Below are 14,976 nucleotides of genomic sequence, written 5' to 3'. Positions count from 1 at the left end.
ACTGAAGGGGCTGGAAAGGCTCCCCAGTGCAGCTGCCCTCAAGCAGCACCTCTAAGTGCTGAGAATGGGAGAGCAAGGCTGCAATATGGCACTTCTCCATGGATGTCAGCGGCAGACAGTCAGACAGTTCTTGCTGACAGATGGCCAGCAGTGTTTTACAGTTCAGGCTTGAGAAAACAGTGGTGTAAAATGTTTTAGGAGGGGTTAAGTTTTAGGGCTGTTTCTATACCTTCTACTGGAAACATCCAATCTTCCCATTTCTTGAAGAAGGAGATTGTCATATTGAATACCAAGCTGTGACCAACTTGTTCCACTATGTTGCTTGCAGTAGTGCAGTATCGAGTGTTTGAGAAGAGCATCCAGAAAATGTCTTACTATTCCATTACAGATTCACACGGGTTTGTGAAGGAAGAGGCTGTACCCTTACCAATGGTTGCATGCCATGTCACTCATGTAAACACTGGACCCTTCTCCAGACCGATTTTTAGGATGCTTTTGTTTTTTCTTCAAACATCCCACAGCAGTGAGCCATCAGGGTCTAATTAGAAATTTTGCTTAAAAAGAAAAATCCCTTTGTTTTGCTGCCTCATCTGAAATACCTCATGAGCAGGTGCAGCCGATTTGCCTTTGCAGCTTTGTATGTCCAGTGGATGTTCCCTTGTATCCTGCCAATCCATTTCCTCTCAGAGATAAGCAATCTCCAATGTGTCCATCTCTTGTCAGTGAAGATTGCTGCTCGACCTGGGATACTTAATATTTTTCTTTTGTTCTGTAACCTCATTTCTGATGTAGGAGCACAGGTTTGTGTGTCTCAGCTTCCCCAAGACCCCTGGGCTTGGAGTTTCCTGCTGCTTGGCTTTGGGCCTCAGGAGCTCTGGCACATGTGAAATACAAAATGTGAGACCTGGGGGTGCCTCCGTGTCCCTGCAGAATGGGAGATATTTCTGAACCTTGGGTTGGGGCACTGCCTGCTTTGCCTTCCTGTCTACTGAGAGGGAGGACTTGCAGTGGCAGTCCCTAGAGCGAGAGTAGAGGGAGGATGGAGCAGATGGAGGATGCAGGCCGCTTGCTCCCTCTCCAGCCTTCTGCATTCTCCACGTATTTGTAAAACAACTTTTGTTCTAAATTGAATTGAATTCTAAGAGAGCTATTAAATTACAGAAATGCTTCTCACTGACCTATTACTCTGCATTCATGTTGCTAAAATTTTGGATATGTTTCTATAGTCCTCCCGCCAGTTCTTTGTCAGGGTGAAGGGTTTAGTTGGCTCTGTTAATCCACTCTCTAGCTGAAATTGTTCATTTAAATTGTTATAAAAATCCACTCTTCCAATGTGAATCCTATATTCCCAAATTTGAGTACTGCTGCCAGTGCAAAGACTTCAAATTCTCTGAGTGCAATCCACACTGTGTCAGTCCAAAGCCAAATTGCAAACACTTATCCACAATTCCCCTTACTCAGCTGTAAGCTAATTTTTTTTTAGCAGGCAACAATAGCCAAAAAAGTATAGGGAAAGATTATTAGAAGAGCTTAAGAAATGGTTAATTGATTCCTTCACAAGCTGTGGTATAATTCTACCACATCCTCTTATTGCAAGAAGCAAAACCTTTAGTTCTGTTACTTAACATATTTTTAGCACGTGGTTCTTTGGCGTCACAGTAATTAAGTGCAATCACAGCCACTGAAAGACGAAGTATGAAAAGATTGAGTGATTTTTTTTAAGCTGAAGTCAACTGAACCAGCTCACTGACATGATGAAAAAAAGCCTTGAGTCCTCCGGTCTTCTACAATTTGCGAAGCCAAACACACTTGTGTAACTTTTTCTACCTACAGTGATGGATAATGTTCAGGTCATAATATGACACGTTGGGTGGTGAAGTTTGTTCCTGCAGGCTTGTTAAGAGCATCGCTCACATCAGGTCTTTCTTGTAGCTGAGGTATGATGTGCCCAACAATGGTCCCCTGTTAATCGAGGTTAAAATGTGCTGCAAACACCTAACAAAGTTCCTTGGGAGGCAGGGGGGGTGAAGCTTGCTGAAAACATAGGCAGAGGACCAGTATCGTCCAGTTGCAGTTCATACCTCCAAAAAGTAACATTTCAGAGGCCAGGGGAGAGAGGAGCAACTACTGTCCAGCAAAATTACAATCTGAATGGGCTACCATTTTCAGTGCTTTGCTGGGATGGCCATGATTGCTATAGAAACTTCTGAGAGTGAGACAGAGAGGTTTTCCAGCACTGGAAATTGCGAATGGAGAAGGTTAGACTGGGTGCAAAGCCCATTCAGTCAGGCAGCTGCCAACTGAGCCTCTTTGCCAAGTAGATTGTAGAAAACGCTGATTAAAATGTCCATGGAATGCACCAGGAAAATTAGATTTCGGTCACAGCCGCCTGGCCAGTTTCAGTGGGCAGACGGCTCCAGTGTGTGGTGCACCTGGGCTTGTTCTCCCCCCATGGCCTCTCCCACAGCTGCTTGTCCCCAGCTCACAGGTACCTCAGTGAGGCTGCAGCAGTGATGCTGCAGACATGGCAGTTTAAGGACACAGGTGAGATGAAGTTTGTGGGGATAGGTGGTAACAACTGGTCTAATAAAGGATGTCTGTGGGGGGGAAAAAAAGCCAGACATCATTCCAGGTGAGGGAGAAGCGTCCCTCCCCACTCGAGCTTTGCCATTTCTCCCAGGGCACAAGCCCAGATGTGGGCTGCTGCCACATTCAGCTCCCTCTGACTGGGCTGGCACCCCCATTTTGTCTCCCCCACCCTCCTCGCTGCGTTGGCACATAAACAGGACTACTGTCTTTGAACACGGACTGCCAACCTCTTCCCCTCTCAACAGCCTGCGATGGACACATGAAACTGTCCCTTTGGGGCAGAAGACTTGGCAGTGCACCCAAAAGCCCGCCAGGGAGGGCAGGAGACAGGAGACAGGGCTAAGGTATTGGTGTTGCTTCTTCTTCACCTCTTCAGTAGCCTAGACAAGCCCCTGAAATCCCATCCCACAGCCCATTGGTCCCCAGCTTTGGCTGCCCACGCAGGTGCAGCTGCAACTCCAGTAGCGTTTCTCCTTAAAGGGCTGCTCTCACCTCCTTTCCCTACCCCTACTCCCCCATCCTTTCATCTATGCTGGGGGAGGGTTTATTATCTTTTCGTGTTCATAGCTGGCCTTGGTAAAACTTAGCTTCTCACCCTTCTGGCAGCGGGTTGGGAGAACTTATTCCAGTGCCTCGCTCCCCACTGATCCTCTGAAGGACCGTTGGCTTTATAACTGTCATTGTCTCACTTCCTCCTCTCTCCTGTCTCTCCTCAGCCTCCTTTGATTTAACTCCAAGCAGTCAGCCAGCAAAGTCTCAGGCAGTAAGCTCAGACACGTATAATGCTGTGACACAGTAACACAGCCATTTCCCTTCTCCATAAGTTGAGTGCAATTGGTGTGCCAGCTCAGGCAGCTTCCGCTTAGGATAGCTGCTTTTCCAGTCGTGCTTGGCTTTGAGGCAAAACAGTAAAACCAATGGAATTTCCTACCAACCTATATGGCGGTTTCCAAATATACTGGTTCTTCACAGGCTGTGCTTGGAAAAAAATGTTTGCATTAAGGTACAAAAAATTATATGGCCTGCATAAATAAAAGCAATGAGATTTGTCTTGCAGCATAAGGGTGAATGATGTAATAAGTCACAGTTTATCAAATCCATGAAATGTCTGCTGTATGAAATTTTTAAATTCTTTTTCATTAAAAAATGCCCTTTTGGTAGTAAATAGAATTGGTATTTTGGTCTGATTGTGATTCTGTTCATTTAAAATCCCTCAATACGCAGTTCTTTAAAAGTCAGAGTGACTTCATCCTCTGCTCTCAGAGCACCTGAAGACAGTGCTCAAACATCAAGACATCTGCTCAGGCCAATGCCTGTCACTGCCTGCCCAGGCTTTTTATATGCATTGGTTATTTATTTTGCCAAGCTGGTGCAGTAGTGTGTAAACAAGTTGGTGGAGTAGTGTGTATGTATATGTGTGTATGTATATTATATGTACTCAAGGAGCTATGAAGGGGTTTTGAGGTCCTTGTGGCCTGTAACTGCTCCCATAGCCATGAGTTAAGGCTTGGTTAATGGATGCTAATCTTTCAATTCTTGAACAATTCAGGAAATTAGTTATTGACATAATGGAGAAATTATCTGACTGTATCACAGCAACCCATACTTGAGGACACCTCTGTCTGCTAAGGTTGACCTTAATAATTAACAGCCTTACCCAGTGCCCCAGAGGTGCTTTATAAGGCACAAGGATGAAAGTTAAATAGCTTCTGTGCATCAGATGTGCTCATTACATCAGTAGGTCTATAATGGGTTTTCTGAAGCCACAGCAGCTTGTTAATTGATTGTTCTCATTTCACGGTCTTTCCAGGGGTCCCCTGTACCATTACAAAGCTGTGGCCTTGTCCTTGCCAGATTGCCTTTTCCTGATCAGTCTGATAACTAGTGTCCCCTCTCTGAACAGGAACTGCCTGCCATTCCTTTGCTTGACTTTGGTTGACTGTACAGTGCTTGGGTACCCTTCATTCCTCTTCCCCCAGCCCCACTCCTCCACCTCAGCTCCTTCTTCTGTGAAACTCACAGGCTCAACAGACATCTGCCTCCTGTTTAACCATCCACTTCTACAGTGTAGTATCCAGGCAGCCCTGCAGTTTTTCTCTGCCTGGTCCAGGGTTTATTTAACTTAGTTTTATAAAACAAGGCAGTGATGATGAATCATAGGCTAAGTGTCATAAATGACTTGGTGTGGAAGACAAACAAGGTTTGCAAGGAAAGCACGACCAACTGCTAAAGCACCAGCTCACCGGTCACAGCCAGCATGGCTTCATGAGGGGAAAGTCCTGCTTGCCAAACTTCTTTTTACAAGGTAACCCACCTAGTTGACCAAGGGAAGCCAAGTAATGTCATCTTTTCAGACTTCAGCAAAGCTTTCAATACTGCCTCTCACAGAATCCTTCTGAAAAAATGTTTATCCAGCACACAGCTGGATAAACACATCATGTGGTGGGTGAGCAATTGGCTCACAAGTCGAGCACAGAGGATGATAGTGAATGGGGTAACATCAGACTGGTGACTTGTCACTAGTGGGGTTCCCCAGAGCTCCACGTTTAGGCCCTGTGCTCTTCAACATCTTCATAAATGACTTGGAAGCAGGACTCGAAGGGATATGAAGCAAGTTTGCTGAGGATACTAAATAGGGAGGAGCTGTTGATTCCCTGGAAGGCAGGGAGGCCCTGCAGAGACACCTCAACAAATTCGAAGACCGGACAATCGCCAACCTATGAAGTTCAACAAGGGAAAGTGCCAGATTCTACATCTGGGATAGGGCAACCCTGGATGTTTGTACAGACTAGGGAATGAGAGGCTGGAAAGCAGTGCCATGGAAAAGGACCTGGGGGTCCTGGTTGATGGCAAGTTGGATATGAGTCAGCAGTGCCCTGGCAGCCAGGAAGGACAACCATGTCCTTTGCATCAGGGAAAGGATTGTCCTGCTCTGCTCTGCACTGGTGCAGCCTCACCTTGAATATCGTGTACAGTGTTGGGCACCACAACATAAAAAAGTTAGAAAGTTATTAGAGAGCATCCACAGGAAGGCAATGAGGATGATGAAGGGCCTTGAGGGGAAGCCATGTGAGGAGTGTCAGAGGTCACTTGGTCTGTTCAGTCTGGAGAAGAGTAGACTGAGGGGAGAACTCATTGCAGTCTACAAGTTCCTCGTGACAGGAAGAGGAGAGGTAGGCACTGATCTCTGTGGTGACTAGTGACAGGACACAAGGGAATGGCCTGAAGTTGTGTCAGGGGAGGTTTAGGTTGGATATTAGAAAAAGGTTCTTCACTCAGAGGGTGGTTGGGCACTGGAACAGGCTCCCCAGGGCAGTGGTCACAGCACCAAGCCCTTCTTAGTTCAAGAAGCATTTGGGCAATGCTCTCAGGCACATGATGTGATCCTTGGGGCAGTCCTATGCAGGGCCAGGAGTTGGAATTGGATGATCCTTGTGGGTCCCTTCCAACTCAGGGTATTCTATGATTCTATGACCTACTTCTCTGATCAACTGCTACAGCTGGAAAAAAATAGGAAAAGTTTCTGGGCTGAGAACACCCTCATTTAGAGCTGAAGCCATTGAGCTGTTAATGCCACAAGCTCCTGCCTATGTCCCACGTGAGAAATGAGGTTCAGAAGCCTCGGCCCTTGGGTCAAAATCCTTCGATGTACTTGGGTAACTGGCTAGAGTAGAAGGTGGGTCCCTACAATGGAGGAATTGGGCTTCAGTGCCTCCTGTCTTTTAAACAGAAAGATGATTGAATTTTTTGCTTGCATATAACGCAGTAAGCAGATGGTAAAAGCAGGGGAAAGTGTATTTCAGAATAGCTTCCCATTTCTTGGCTTAAAACAGACAGAAGCTCCTATCTTCTTATTACCTTTACTTCCCAGCTTTCCCACAGTCATGCAAGGGGGATGCACAAAGTCCCCCTGATGTTGTGTCACAGGTCCTGGGGAGACTTTACTGTTTCACTTGGGTTGAGATGCTCCTGAGGAAGGGAGAGGCTAGACACACTGTCAGGATTCGTGGCTTCCTCTCCTCTAACTTTAGTGCATTTACCATAGGTGGCAACAGACAAGTTCAATGCTGTATTTTGAGTGACTTCAGGCATCACTGTTCCATAATCCAAGCAAAATGAAGAGCCCAGGCTAAAGCAGAATAAAAAGTAAATTAGCATGAAAGGCTGACTTATAAGGCAAAGCTAGTCCCTAATCCTATTTTGTAGGAATACTTTTGTACTTGGGTGCATCATACGCCATCATCTGGCTCCACCATGTGTTGGGATTTCTCCTCTTTCTTCAGGGAAGAGAACATTTTTTCCTCACTCTCTGCTACGCCAGTGTTCAAGCACTTGCATCACTCTCTTCAATAGGGTGTTGTGGTTGTGCCAAGCAGGCAATTTCTCATCAACCACGCTCATTGTTTCTGCAATTTGTTGGCCACTTCCAGCTAAAATGCATTCCCTCATTCTTTGCTTGTCTTCTCCAAAGCATGCACACACTGGCCTCTCCAGTGGTAAAAAATTAGCAGGCTGAGGCTATAAAGTCCTAGATCGGCAAGGACTTGTGGGGATACTTGTCCTTAGGATAATGGAAGGACTCACCTGGAGAGCTCCCTGCCCCAAGAGTTGCACCTGCTGTGGCTCTGGAAACACATCCACTTGTTCTATGGTCAGCCATTTCCCAGTGATAAAAGGGACTGCCTGTTCCAGGACGGTGCCTCCGACTTCCTCCTACCCTAGTTTGTAAAATCATAGAATCACAGAATCATAAAGTGGTTTGGGTTGGAAGGGACCTTACAGACCATCTAGTTCCAACCCTCCTGCCATGGCCAGGGACACCTCCCACCAGACCAGGTTGCTCAGAGCCCCATTCAACCCGGCCTTGAACACTTCCAGGGATGGAGCACCCACAACTTCTCTGGGCAACCTGTTCCAGTGCCATATATATCTTTTTTATATTCTACAACTGCTTTGGAAAACTCGCGTTGCAGCCCAGGGCGCAGACGGCGCTGGGCTGTCAGGGCGGCCTGCAAGGCGGCCGGAGCCCACAAGATGGCGAGCGCGCACCGCGGCCGGGCCTCCGGCGGGCGGCCGCGCCTGCAGGGGCCGGCCTGGAAAGAAGTAGGTAAAATACGCCCCAGAGTGTCACCGTCAGGCTGAGAACAAAGTCAAACAAATACACCGTGCTAGCCTGGCATGAAATTCCTTTCAGAAAATTTAGCCTAGAGAAGAGAAGACTGAGAGGGGACCTCATGAATGCGTATAAGGATTGCAAAGGCGGGTGCCAAGAGGACGGTGCCAGATGCTTTTCAGTGATGCCCAGGACGAGGAGCAGTGTCCATAAACTAAAACACAGGAAGTTTCATCTCAACATGAGGAAGAACTTCTTTACATTGAAGGTGCCAGAGCACTGGAACAGGCTACCCAGGGAGGTCGTGGAGTCTCCCTCTCTGGAGGCATTCAAAACCCACCCGGATGAGTTCCTGTGTCACCCGCTCCAGGTGACCCTGCCTTGGCAGAAGGGTCAGGGTTGGATGATGTCCAGAGGTCCCTTCTAACCCTATTCTGTGATTCTGTGAAATGCTTTAAAAAAAAAAAAAAAAAGGAGACTCCAAACACCCCTACTCCTGGCATGGGGACACCTGTGTCCTGTGTCAGGCAGGGTGGACACAAAAACAGGGGGGAGAGGGATCTTGAGGGGCTGTGGGGAGAAGAGTCTTCTGTAGGACACACAAGACCTAACCTTCACCATGCCACAGATTTATGTTTTTAATACACAACCAGTCAATTATAACTTGGTTTTGGGAAGTAAGGGCATCCTTGAAATGAGACTGCTTTATATACCGCTAAATACAATATTTCATGTTGCTTGATCCTTGTGCAGCCTTCCCCTCATGACCAGATGCTGCCTTGAAATGGCTCAAGCTGAATCCTCCTGGCCACTGCACTGTGCAGGATTCCTTGGTGCAGGGTACAGGGCATGTGTGCTCCTGAGCAAAGCCACAGGCAGGCCCCCAAAAGCCTTTGAAAAGCCCAGGACTTCTGAATGGCTACCTTGTGACTTCTCAGTCAGGCATATCAATGCCTGGATCCTTGTCTCCAACCCATCCTTTTTAGCACATTTTGGAATCATGTTGGCTGGGTTATGGAAGGCTGTCTCCACCTTGGGGTGCAGAAGTTCTTGGTGGGGATCACTGCTGCCCATCCACGTAGGAACTTTTTGGCAAGTAGAGCTGGTAGCACCATCCATGCCTGCGATTTTAAGTAATTCTGGGATGCTCATTGCACATACAAGTGGTCTTATGAGAAAGGGAGACTCACACAACTTCAGGCACAGCTGTGAATTCCCCACATTTAAGGGCAAGTGTGTTGACAAGTTGCTCTCTGTATCTTAGTGAAGGAATCATCTTAATGTGGTCTTCTTCATCTGCTGGGATCCTGACACTGTCCTCAAAAAATCATGACAGAGCACTGGTAGGATTTGGCATACGGTGGACTCCTCAAAGAAAACCCCATGACTATGCCTTTATAAAAAGAGATGGCACTTGCTTAGGCTTACTATGGTTAAGAGCTTCAAGAAGCTCCCTAATCCTGTTCTGCTACCCCTTCATCATCAGTCTCTCCACTTCTCCTCCTCCTCCTCTCACAGAGTTCAGTTTGCAGCAATCCTCTCCACTGCCAGTATCCTGAGGAGACTGTGCAGGCTGTATCCTCTCCAAAAATATGAGCAAGGAAGCTAGAAGGTACTAGAGGGGACAAGACAACCTCTGTTTAACATTTCATGGGGGTTTTCTTGTGTTGATTTAGGATTTTTTAAATTGTTTGTTTTTCTCACAGGAGCAGCTGTCTGCTTGGTCTTCCCTGTATGACTTCCCCTTCCAGGCTCATACCCTCTGTTGACTGGTGCAAGCAGCTCCTTGTGCAGTCAGGTTCTGTTCTTCTGAGGTACCAAATTCTCCCCATACAGAGTGCAAGCACCCCACATGGCATTCAGTGAGTCAGGCATTTCAATTCTCAGTGTTGTTGCACGCTTAAGTAAGTACCTTTCAGGTGGTTTTTCTTAATCCTCAAGCTCTAAAAAAAGGCTAAGTTCAAGGAGAAAATATAGACAAACTTGTCAGACAGTGGTCCCTCTGTGGCTTGCCTAGAGGAAGAAATTATGTTGAGATTTTTTTAAGTCAAACTATTGTACAAACACATTGAAGGGAGGTACATAAGAAGAGACTTTTCCTAGGAAACTTCACTCCTATAGACAACCTGCTGAAACGGAAGTCTGATGATATGTAGGAAAATTACCACAGTGTTTCAAGAAACAAGAAAGATTATTGGTCCATCCAGAGTGAAGAAGAGACAAGAAAAAAATAAATCAGCTCCAATCAAGCATGCCAGAGCATAACCCTCTCTGCAGATCTCCTCTCATAACAGTCCAAGCCCATGAAAGAACTTGCAATCAATGGATGCTGAAGTCTACTGAAGGCCTTAAATGTAGCAAGTCAATGAACTTTGATGGAGCTGACTTCTGGAAAATCAGCTGGATTGCCAGGGTAACCACATCACAGAAGGATGCAGGATGGAAGGACATGGATGTTTGCTGAAAAGTTCTATGGGCATGACAAAATTAAATGAAACTGAATGTCCTAGAAAATAGTTTCACATTCATCATGTCTCTTGGCTGGATTCCATAGCATTACGGAAATATTTCTACAAGAATTGATTAATTTTCACATTCTGGGCCCTGGAGAGCTTCCCATGCTGCTCAGAATAGGTAGGTCTTTTTGAGTACAGGCTTAAAGGTGAGATCTAAGCCAGCTGGGCAGAGCCAACATCTTTCAGTTACACATTACCACGCACATGACTGAATCCTGCAATCAACAAGCTGAAAGGAAAGAGAGTAAAAGGACTAGCTGCTTATTTTACCCACATTTAGCAGCAAGATACGCATGTAAAAGCAGATTAACTGAGGGGACAACAGTAAACCAATCTGAGCCAGAGAGCAAAGGTAAATCTTTTTTCTGACACTTAGGAATAACCTTCATCTGGCCAGGGACTAAGCAAATGAATCCAAGGTACAGAGTAAGCTCGGTCAAAAGCAACATTCCCCCAACGTTTTGAAGAAGTTTTAGACATAGGTTAAGTTCAGCCTGAAACAGGGGTTCTTCAGTTCTAAAACTGATTGTTCCTTAAAGTCTGGGTCAACTCCTGCCTGGGTCTTTTTGCAGCTGCAGTCTTTGCAAAGAAGAGCAGCTACTGCAGGACTTCACCTGGTACCTGGTTAAGCCATTTCCATCTCTCCAGCCAAAGCCTTATTCTTCTTACATCCTCTGTACTTCCCTGTGCTGGAGCTCTTTGCTCATGTAGATACTTCTACTGCTTTTCAGAGGTAAGTGGGCTTCAGGAAAACTTCTTGGAAAACTGCTTGCATGTCCTCAAAAAAATCCTAAAACAAACAAACACAAACAAACAAACAAAACCCAAAATCAACACCTTCCCCCCCCCCCAGCATTTCTTATTCTTAAAAGCTTTTTTCCCCCACATAAAAATAAGTTCAGGACTCTCAGTTACTATTTGGAGATCTCCGCTTAAAGCCCTGCTCTGCCTCTAATTTCTGTGTTCCAGAGAGTCTATGGACCAGGTGAATGGTTTGTGGGTACTGACGACAAGTGCATGACAACGGGACAACAACTCCACCCCTTCATTTCATAGAATCATAGAATGGTTTGGTTTGGAAGGAACTTTAAAGATCATCTAGTTCTAACCCCCCGACATGGGCAGGGATACCTTCCACTAGATCAGGTTGCTCCAAGCCCTCTCCAACCTGGCCTTGAACATTTCCAGGGGTGGAGCATCCACAACTTCTCTGGGTAACCTGTTCCAATGTCTCATCACACTCATAGCAAAGAATTTCTCCCTAACATCTAATCTAGACCTACCCTCTTCTAATTTAAAACCATTCCATCTTGCCTTATCACTACATGCCTGTGTAAAAAGCCTCTCTCCCTCTTCTTTATAAGCCCCCTTTAAGTACTGGGAGGCCACAGCAAGGTCTACCTGGAGCCTCCTCTTCTCCGTGTTGAATAATCCCAGGTCTCCCAGCCTGTTTTGGTAGGAGAGGTGCTCCATCCTTCTCATCATCCTTGTGGCCCTCCTCTAGGTCTGTGTCTTTCTTGTGCTGAGGATCCCAGACCTGGATGCAGCACTCCAGGTGGGGACTCAGGAGAACAGAGTAGAGGAGGCAGAATCACCTCCCTCAGCCTGCTGACCACACTTCTTTTGATGCAGCCCAGGATGTGTTTCATCCATGAGAACCCCCACGTCCTTCTCCACAGGGCTGCTCTCAAGTAGTTCTTCCAGCCTGTACTCATGTCTGGGACTGCCCAGACCCAGTTGCAGCACTTTGCACTCGGACTTGTTGAAACTCATGAGGTTCTCATGGGCCCACTTCTCAAGTTTGTCCAGGTTATTCTGGATGGCAGCCCATCCTTCAGGAGTGTCAACTGCATTGTTCAGCTTTGTGTCATCCGCAAACTTGCTGAGGGTGCACTCAATCTTGCTATATCAGTGATAAAGATACTAAAGAGATAGAACCCCAAGGGACACCACTCAACACCAGCCTCCACCTAGACATAGACTCCATGGAGTTATTGACACAACTCTCTGGCTGCATCCATCCAGCCAATGCCTTATCCACTAAACAGTTCACCTTTCAAATCCATGTCTCTCCAATTTGAAGATATAGACACCATGTGGAAATCATTTGCCTTGTTTCAACTCTGACTTTGTGCACAGTTACCCTCTGGAACAAGCAGAAACCAGCAGACTTGTCTTAGGGTCTGAGAGAATAAAGTACTTGCATCATCCCAAGGAGATGCGGAATAAGCAGGAAAGTAGAAAGTACTGGGACCCTGGAAAAGGCAACAGGAGATGAGAAATTTTTTATTTCCGCCATCAATTGCTTTTCTAGAAGAGAAGTCTTGTTTTTAAAATTAGCTTAGAGCACTTGTCTAGATACAGATTGCAGGTATTTTGCCAAGATACCATAGCATGTTCCTGTGAATAGCTACAGCAGCTACAAATTTGTACTTCTGGATGAAAGGCACTTTATCAAAAAGTTCCTGACAAGCTCTTTATCTACACAGCACATCACCAACATACCCATCCAGTGTGAAATCTGTGCAAGAAAGACAGGGTTGGTTTTGTCAAATTATGAATAAGAAGCACCCTCCAAGACATCCTGCACTAGAGAGTATCAACACAGCAAAGCGCACTGAGTCTGATGGCAAAGGCAGTATGAGGAAATGGATACTAGGGAAACTGGAAGGTGTGAAGAACAGGCAAGTGAAGGACAGGTAAGTCCAAAGTTGAAGAAGATGAAATTAAAAAAAGGCAAAAAGAAAACTGCTTATCTGAGCTACCATATGAGCCACTGAGCATCTCAAATTTTTATTCATGCTCTCCTGAGATGAAAGGCACCGATGCCAATCTGTACAGAGGGCTTGTGCACTGGAGAAAGGCTGCTCTTACAATGGGTGTAGAGCAAACATTAGTAAAACCCTGAGCAGGTGAAAGATCAAGTCCTTACAGAAACAGAGGGCACACAAATGTGCCAGGGGTGAGGCTGTCATTCTGATTCTTCCCTTCTACTTCCTGCTAAGTGCTGTTTTTCTCAGTCTCTCTGAGGTTAAGGACAGATAGGAACCATTAGATCTTCACAGCTCCTTTTGGAACTGTTAGTCAGACCTCTCGCATATCACAGCCCTTCAAACCTCACCTTCTTACCTCGCCTGAGACTTGACTACAGTGTCCCTCACACTTTTAACTGTGGTTAGAGCACACCCATCAGAAACAGGCCCATCTTGGCTTGGACACATCTGGAAAATGCACCAGATACCCTGACAGCTTGTTATGATGATTAACCACCTTCATTCCAATAAATTTGCGCCCAGTTTTTCATATGAATGTATCTAGTTTCAGCTTGCTGCAACACATTCCCATAATTTACTAGATTAAAGAGCCTTTCAGTACCTGATATTTTTCTGCCAAGAAAGTTCCTTCACCATCATAATCAATTCCCTGCTCAGCCTTTTTTGATAAAGTAGAGAGAGCAAGTGCTTCATGTCTCCCATTGCAAAGCATTTTCTTCAGGCTCTGAATCATTTTGTGTGGCTCTAATGTTCCACCACCCATTTTTCAATATCAATTTATAACATGCAAGCCATCCCAGTGCTGGTCTCACAGTACATGCTCATATCCATTTGCTTGTCCCTTAGGACTCTTAAAAAAAGAAATCTATTCAGAGTCTGAGGCAGATGCAAGCAGGCTTCCTTCTGTCTGGCATTTGGAGCACCTTTGCTGGTGCTGCCAACTCAGCAGGTAAAAAGAAAGCATGACAAGGCTCTCTCCCTGCTTCTTCACCATGATGCAATGCAACACTGGAAAGCAGCTGTTCATATTCGGGTACCACTCTGAGCACAGATTGCCCCAGGCCACATCCATAGGGATAAACTAGCCAATGGGCACAGAGGAGCCACGTCCAGGCTGTTAAACTCTCTTACCCATCAAAGTGGAGCAACTGCAGCCAGACTTTTTATGTCCATAGCAGGGAATTGTTTTGTGAAGTGCTAACAGCCTGGGCCAACACTGTGCCAGGGACCAGTCTCATCATGGACACAGCTGAGCTCTGGTACCTGGGAGTGCTCCCCAAAGCTGCCACCTCCTTTAACAAGAGAGATAAATGCCATCTTAACACAGAACCAGTCTCCAAGGAGGGAGAAGGATGAAATGGCTTCCTCACTTTCTCCTTCCAAACAGGTCAGCAGGGTTTCTCAGACCAGAGAGGCAGCAACAGGCTGGGGCATCCAGCAGATGCATCAGGCCTCGTGCATCTCAGCAAGAGGAAGGGCACAGGAAGAAAAGACAAGAAATAAGGAAGAAAAGGCAGTAAAGGCACTTTTGCATAAGCTCAGAGAGGAGGGCTTGTGTCTGAGGTCTTGCATCACCTTGCACCTGGGATCAAACCCAGGCTGGCAACCTCACCTAGGCTGATGCTTTAGTCCTGCAGGGCTGCCTGTCCTGCACCAAACATCCACCCAGCACAAGCACCCCAGAGCTTTCTCATTGCAGGCTTGTCCTGCAGTCAGTTGTCAGAGTTGAAACAGCAGTCACTCAGGAACCCAATGCCAACAAAGCTGGAGGTACTTCACACCCATTACATGTAGACAAGGTGTCCAGGCTGTGCCTAAACAAAACTTCGTCTTCAATTCCAGGGCTCTCAGGAGGTTGAGGGGAGAGTGATTTGGGAAAAATATAATCTCCACCCCAACTCAACAGAAGGGAACAAAAATACCTGATGGCTAATATTTTATTAGATTTTGCTTAGAACAATAGGGACTTTCTCTTTGCTACAGA

This window comes from Chiroxiphia lanceolata, chromosome 3, assembly GCF_009829145.1.
Source record: "Chiroxiphia lanceolata isolate bChiLan1 chromosome 3, bChiLan1.pri, whole genome shotgun sequence".
Classification (NCBI taxonomy): Eukaryota; Metazoa; Chordata; class Aves; order Passeriformes; family Pipridae; genus Chiroxiphia; species Chiroxiphia lanceolata.
This window is presented reverse-complemented; position numbering follows the sequence as displayed.